Genomic DNA, 7546 nt, shown 5'->3' with positions numbered 1-7546 from the left:
CAGTGCGGTAACTCTCCAATAGGGGGCGATGTTTCCTGTTTTCTCCTGAAAGTGAAACCATGTGACGGGGCCTCTGTATCATGCAGAGCCTGAGAACTTGAGCCAAGTGACCCTCCCATATTCATCCCAGTATCCCAGCTGACACCAGCCCCCTAAAGTCAACATGAGTCATCCTTAAATTTCTGCTTCTCTTCCTCTACTCATCACTTTAAATTGGACGTAGGGAGAATACTGGTGTAAATGAGCTGCTACAGTGTCAGTACAGGTGTGGGGTTTCGTCTAATGAGAATACCTCTTTTTTAGTTTTCCTAAAATGGCTGCAGACAAAAAAGTTCAGCGCTGATTTGCTGCTGCTGTGCTCAACTATTTAGACTTATAAAGCAAACATAAAACAAACGCTCAGGAGCAGGAATTTTCCATTCGGGGGAAAAGTAGAAAATCAACGAAAGCATCAGAAACATGCAAATTTAAAGAAGGTGACTGTTGCTGCAGTCGAGATTGGCAGTGTTTCCACTGGGGTGTAAAGTGAGGCTTTGGCTGAATTACATTCTGTGGATCATTTTCAGTTTTAATGATTCGAATCATGCTAAGATCATGTGAAGGACAGCGAGGTAACCGATGTGACCTACATTTAGTGAGGTCAAACCTGTTGCAGTTCAGTGTGATTAATGAGAGAGAGGGAGGGGAAGAGAGAGAGAGAAGGACGCTGCTGGCAGCTCATTTGCCCTGCTGTTGTTGAACGACGGCTGATAGCTGATATCCAATCAGATTCAATTTGCAGGGGATGTTTTCATTATGCCTGGAACATCAGTCAATATGTCTGGCCTGGCTCCGGCTCGGGGAGATAAGACTTTCTGGTGCAGACCCAGGTTCAGCTTTCACTCCTTCATACCCAGAACTTTTAAAGCAGCAGACGATACACAGAACTGACAAGGAGTCAGTGCAAACACTTGCTGGTTGAGCCGTATTTAAACGAATCGTCTTACAGATCTTGAACTGTGGTTTGTGATCTCATCAATTCAATTGCCAAGTTATGTCTGTTTTCTTTTTTTTTTACTAGAGCATATGATACAGTGGAGTCACTGTGGAGTGAGATGGACAAAATAATAGAAAATTCTCCTCTAATTTTTCTAGCACAGAAGTACATTCCTTATGAAATTTTCTTCTTGAAGCACAAGAGTATGAAATGATCAAGGACAAACCAAGCCTTTTTTTTGACAGTATGGTCCCTGGTTTTCTTCTTTTCATCCAAATTAAAAAGCAAAAAGTACTGATGGAGTGATGCTGCAATTCTACCTGTCCATCAATAAATAAAAGCCAAATAGAAAAGATCAAAATTGTGGGTGAGGAGAAAGGAGCTGCTGTAAAAAAGACACGTTGTGTTCTCAAATTCAGGTCTTGTACGGTAGATTAGGAAGTCAGAGTCCTTCACTTTCCTTAGAGTAACCCTGCGTTTCCCTGTGATGAAGTCTTAAAGATCTGAAGAGCATCAAGAGACATATCTAAGAGAAGTGCCTTCAGTTTTTATTCATGTTCCTTCCCCTTTCTTTTTCAAGTGATCTGCAGCTTCAGAGAGAGGAGGGTGAGGGAGAGAGACAGAGAGGGAGAAGGAGGGAGAGGGAGAAAGAGAAGTGTTTTCCAATAGAAATGAGGCGAGTCAAAGTAGACTCTTCAGTCGGGCAGAGGCTGTCACTGCTCAGTTCAAAACATTCTACCATGCAAAACAGCCAGAGCCCCCAAAAACCTTTTACATGACTTAACTTTGAACATCAGGGAAACTCATTCTCAAGCAGGTCAGGTTCTTTCAAACTTTGAGAATTTAAAAAAATAATAAAAATCACCCCCCCACCCCACCCCACCCCAAAAAAACAAAAAACAGTTAAGAGTTGTTATTTTTCAGCCGCTAAATCTCCACATTTACTTATATTTGTTGGTTTTATTTTTCTTTGTCAATGAAGATCATTGTCTCCCTTATTGGCAAGCAACTAGGAGTGAATTTGTCATAACCACAAGCATGCACTGCAAATACACACACATACACACACATGGTTCTCATATTCTAGAGGACAGCTGCAGGGGTGTGGAAGCCTTGGGAAAATGGATCATGGAATCAAGCCAATCAACTTCCTCTGGAGCCAGCACCTGTTTGTCTGTATCTGCTGCTGACAATTTCACAATATGGGGTGATTATGGAAATATACAGAAATTAATACACACATAAGTAAACGCTATAGATTACTGTCACAAACACGCCTTTCTTCATGTTTTTTTTTTTTTTGGGAGGGGGGTTTGAAGTCATGCAGTACAGTAAGCACGTATGATTTTCTGCTTACATGTTTGTCACTGAGGTTTATTCAACAGAGATTATGCAAATGTGAGTCTATTACACATCCTGCCCTAATTCACTAAACCCTGTTATAATTAAGACACACATCCACCATGGAGGAAAACCACACACAAACACACACACACACACACAAACACACACACATCACATCACATCACAGCAATAAAGTGTTACCTTGAAATATTCCCTCGACCAAAAAGAGAGATGAAGAGATGCTGAGATGATGACAGTTAATACGCCTTGATGTTTTTGTCACTCAGACAACAGGAAGACTGAGCGTGTGCGCGCGTGTACGTGTGTGTGTGCGTGTGTGCACATGTGTCATGAGTAGGGAGGCTGTGCCCGTGTGTGCATGTGAGTACGAGCTGAAGGGGGTTGAGGGGAGGAGGAGGGGGGGGGGGGGGGTAGACGATCTTCTCTGAAGCGGCCCAGGCAGGCATCAGCACTCAATCATCCCAGATCTGCCAGACGACACCAGCAGAGAAAACACATTACCCGTGTCGTGTCGCCTCGTCTTCTTCTGTTGTCTTCTCTTTATTATATTTAGGGCTGCCTTGCCTCAGGGTCAGGTGACAATCTGCATTCTCTTTCTACAAGTTTTCTCCAAACTGTCTGGAGTTTTTTTTTTTTTTTTGTATTTTATTTTTCAATGTTTTTTTTCTACCTCACTGTTAAAGGGGAGCTGTTGATGGTTTTTAATCCCTACATGAGTCCCTTTGCAGATGACTCTGCTGGCATGGTGTCAGAAAGAAACTAACAGAGAGCAGCGCTACGCATTAGACAAAAGATGAATACCCTCAGAAGGGAGGGAGGGAATAGAAAGAAGAGGCAAAGAGCCCATTTGAAGTGCCTGTCTAAGTTTTAGTAAAAAATGAGTTCTTTATAACAGCATATAAATATATAAATGAAACACTTAAAGACATTATCAAGCACTTTCATTCCCCCTGCCTTTTGTGTGCTGGTTGAGGTGGGAAACAGAAGGGAAGTAAACACATCTGCATATCTGAGTCATTGGTTCCAAGGGAGCTGTTATGGGCTGTCTCTGCAAATCTCTTCTCTGTGTAGCTTACAGCCCACCAGCAACAAAATCACCTCCCTACACCGCTGATGCCGGGTCAGATATTTCAACAGCCTTTTAACTGATGTGGTTCGATTTGAGGGTGGCAAATCTGATTTCAGATCTCTTGATTTCAAATGGCTGCGCACCCCCTTTTTAGTTTCTCTTCTCTCAGCTTTGAACACATGTGCCCACGGTCTGCAGCAGGGGGAAGGTGGCGTACGTGTCGCTGCCATTTAGCATCCAGTTGATGGTAAGTTGGCACAGTCGGTGTAACGGTGTGGGCCAAGACCGGTCAGGCCCTCTGTCTCCACGGTAGCCATCACCTGGACAACCGAGCGTGCCAGCCCCATGGCCACATCTGAGGGATTGGAGTAATGGCATCAACTGGCAACAAGTTGGAGGCTGGGGACATTTTTCTCTCTCCACCTGCTTCACAGTGTGCTCATACAGTACAAGCCATGCACACTAAAAGGAGAATGTAGTAATGCTTTAGATTATGTCACACAATGTACAGCATATTTCTTCCCAGTAAACCCTTCCAGTGTTGGTAAGCACTGTATAGTAATTTTGAAATAAATCAAAGCTAATTTATAAAGTGCTACAGGACACATTACCCCATCCTCTACCACTTACACTCTGTAATGGCACAATAAATAACCAGTAATTCAAAATACTGGATCCCCTAATGATAGAAGTTTTTTAAGTTTTTTAAGTGCCCAGATTGTTACCCTCTTATTCCCTAACTCCACTTCTTGGTTGCTGTACATGTATGGGTCAGTACGTACTATTGTACACTGCTGTAACAAGAAATTGCAGTATACAGTATAGTAAATTGGAAAGAATTCCATTGTGTGCTGCAGGCCATAATATATAAAAAGAATCTTCTGATTGATTTCACCACTGTTCAGAACAAGATGTCAAAGGTCAAGGACAAATCAAGCACTTCGCCCTTCTTTATGTGTGTTTTAATGATCTCTTCTAACCTTGAGATCCTTTCCCTTAATTGTCGTTCACTTTGTGTGTGTGCATGTGTTTATTCCTTCTGGTCAGTGAGAGGACTCTTTAACCATGGCTGTCGCCCCCAGGAGCAGGCTCATACAACAGGAATAATAAGTTACTATTCTGCTGTGTCGCAGCGAACCAAACAAGGTTCACAATGAGGAAGAACTCCAGGAGACAAGTCTCATCCTGTTCTCTATAAGTCACACACACACACACACACACACAAACACACACACACACAAACATACATACACACACTTTCACATACACTGCTTTATAACTTCCACAAAATATCTACAGTATAAAGTATTTTCGAATGCCCAGCCCTCCCTAACTTTATATCTTGTTTGCTGGATATGTATGTGTCCGTATGTATCATACATGTGCACTGATACAAGACAGAAATTACATAGTAAACAGAAAGAATTCTCATCTGTAAATTGTGTGTTAGTACCTTCCCTCCAGTGTGGGTGCGAGGAACATTGCAGTGTTGACAGTATTGCCTGTTGCATGCAGTTTCTTGTGAGAAGCATCTCTCTGGTTGAATTCTTGCCTCTGCGAACGCCCAGCCTGCAAAAAATATACATTTAAGATTTAAGTTAACTGCCTTTCAAATATACGTGCAGTTAAACAATTAAATTAAAATTAAGGCATCTTCTTATTGATTCATTCAACCACTGTTCATAACAGGATGTCACAGAAAGTCACGGACAAATGAAGCACTTCGTCCTCCTTTATGTGTGTTTCAATGGTCATGTCTGCATTTCCTCCAACCTTGAAATCCTTTCCCTCATCCATCGTTAACTTTGTGTGTGCGTGTGCGCGTGTGTGTGTATGTGTTTATTCCTTCTGGTTTGTGAGAGGACTCTTTAACCATGGCTATCACCCCCAGGAGCAGGCTCATACAACAGGAATAATAAGCAACTATTCTGCTGTGTCGCAGCGAACCAAACAAGGTTTACAAAGAGGAAGGACGCCAGGGGTCATGGCTGAGCGTTGGCTCTCTCTCTGTCTCCCATAAGCCACACACACATTCACATACACTTCTTTATGACTTCCACTTTCCTTCGTAGGTCTCTGGTGTGTAGGGGTCACCATGGTAACCTTATCTTCTGCAGCAAATGGCTGGGATGCTGTGATGGGGTCTTGACCATAGTTTATTGATCCACAAGATTTGGTGCCTGTTTCAAAGAAAAATCTTGGTCTGTGTTGTTGAGACTTGTGATTGATTCAAGAGAAATCCCTGGAAACAAACTTGATGACTTTATACTCTTGAGATATTCACAGTTTATGGGCTGTGTGTTATTAGGTGTTATTTTTGGCCTGTTGTTTGTTCCAGTAGATCACTCAGAGTGTATTTGGTTATGCGTTTGTGTACTGGGTGTGTATGTATTTATATATGTATGTGTGTGTTCCATGGGTACTTCTTGTGGTTACGTCTGTGCAGCAGAGATGATTCATGACTTTCAGTGTTGTTTCAGAGAGAGAAAATTCACACTATAAATTTGTCTTTCCAACTCTCTGTTTCACACTCATAGACACACACACACACACACACACATATATATATATACACTCTAGTGCACTTACGTTACAGTGTTCCAACACCCACACAAATAGACAAAGATGAGTGCATCTTCGTTTGTGCTTTTTGGGGTAACTGACACAAATGAACCAAAAATATCTTTCACATGCACTCATTTCCTCTGAGTACCAGCTCATGGTCCTGGTTATAAATATCATAATCACATAACAATAGGCAACATTTACTCAGAGGTGTCTTAAATTCATTCATATAAATAAGCAGTTTATATAACAGATTACTTTCAGAAATCGTGTCTCTTAATTTGACATTCCACTGTTTTATCAGGAAATGCTGAAGCACATTTGTGTGTGCAGTACAAAGGATAAAGTCCTTTTTTCTTGTGGTCCTGGGGAGGCTGTGTGTTCTTCTGTGCACATTGTGCTTAGCGGAGGTCACTGCAAACAATAGCCCAGGGGAAGTGAGAGCAGCTACAAAGGCATGAGAGCTTGAGGATATAAAAAAGAAAAAAAAAGATCTATATGTGCGTGCATGCTCGCTGATATCGATTTAGATGTCGAACATTTTGTGCAACAACTGTCTAGAAATAATTCCACAGTAATTCAAAGTAGCAGCAGCAATAATAGCAGCGGTATAAACAGTCTGTTGCTCACCTTATCACCCCTGCCTATCGTGTTATCTCAGAGGGGAAAGTCCACACACAGGAAACTTTACAGTTCACTTACAGTATCCACTTAGAGTTCAGTCAACAATTTTCCTTTTTCAAATGAAGCCACAACTTCCTCATTGCTGATTTTCCACGCCTCTCTGTTGCTCTCTTTCTCTTTTTTCCGAATGTTGCGTCACTGGGCTGTGGTTTTCTCACTACTCACAGTGCACAGGAAGTGTATTGTGGCAAAACAGGTCCCTGTCACTGTTTCCACTCCTCACTGAGGACCACAACGCTAAATTTAACACCAATAACAAGATCACAGGTGCCCAAAATACTCACTTCCACATACATAGAGGTTTATTTTAACAACTCTGAGCTATTTATACTTAACCATGTTAATATACTTATGTCTGGGCTGAGGTTAAGTTTACTGTGTGACGCAGTCTGCCACAAAGGAAACAGCCCAAGCCAATTAGCGAGGCTTGGTTTTAGAGGGGAGCTAGTCAAGTCAGGACAGTTAGGTGCTAAAGCTTAAGTGCCCATGATGATCACATGAATGAAGTCTGGTCAGAAAATAGCCCAAATAGCACCGGCATGTGTGTCAATCAGACACCTGACCGAGAGCCAGTGCATAGTTTTGATGCAGATGTGGTCATCATACATCAGTTTATTGGACTAGCCCTTTACTTCAGCTAAAATTATGCCTAAGAGGGAATAAAAAAAGAACAACTACTGACGTCTGTTTGTGTCATAGAAAAATGCTTTATATGTTCATCATGACTGAACTCAGGACAGTCCTCTCTGACAACAATCACATTTAAGGAACTAAAATGTCTGCCACCTCAGAACCTTAGATTTGGTATCACATGTCAGTGTAAAAATAGAACATGACTGGCTATTTTCGTCACATGTATGGTTCATTTGTTTCGTAGCAAAGAAAAA

At 41.8% G+C, this 7546-nt stretch overlaps 1 long non-coding RNA gene across 1 annotated transcript; it reads right to left on the bottom strand.

Annotated features, from left to right (window-relative positions):
• Positions 1–1957: 1957 nt before the first annotated feature.
• On the bottom strand, positions 1958–6734 carry LOC127142699 (uncharacterized). Its single transcript, XR_007813662.1, has 3 exons — positions 6606–6734; positions 4864–4979; positions 1958–3872 (listed from the first exon to the last, which is right to left on the bottom strand). It is a non-coding gene; the product is annotated as an uncharacterized LOC127142699 (long non-coding RNA).
• Positions 6735–7546: the final 812 nt, after the last annotated feature.

The sequence above is a fragment of the Lates calcarifer genome, linkage group LG8 (genome assembly GCF_001640805.2).
Source record: "Lates calcarifer isolate ASB-BC8 linkage group LG8, TLL_Latcal_v3, whole genome shotgun sequence".
Taxonomy (NCBI): domain Eukaryota; kingdom Metazoa; phylum Chordata; class Actinopteri; family Centropomidae; genus Lates; species Lates calcarifer.
The sequence above is the reverse complement of the archived record's forward strand: the minus strand, read 5'-3'. Positions and strand labels throughout refer to the sequence as shown.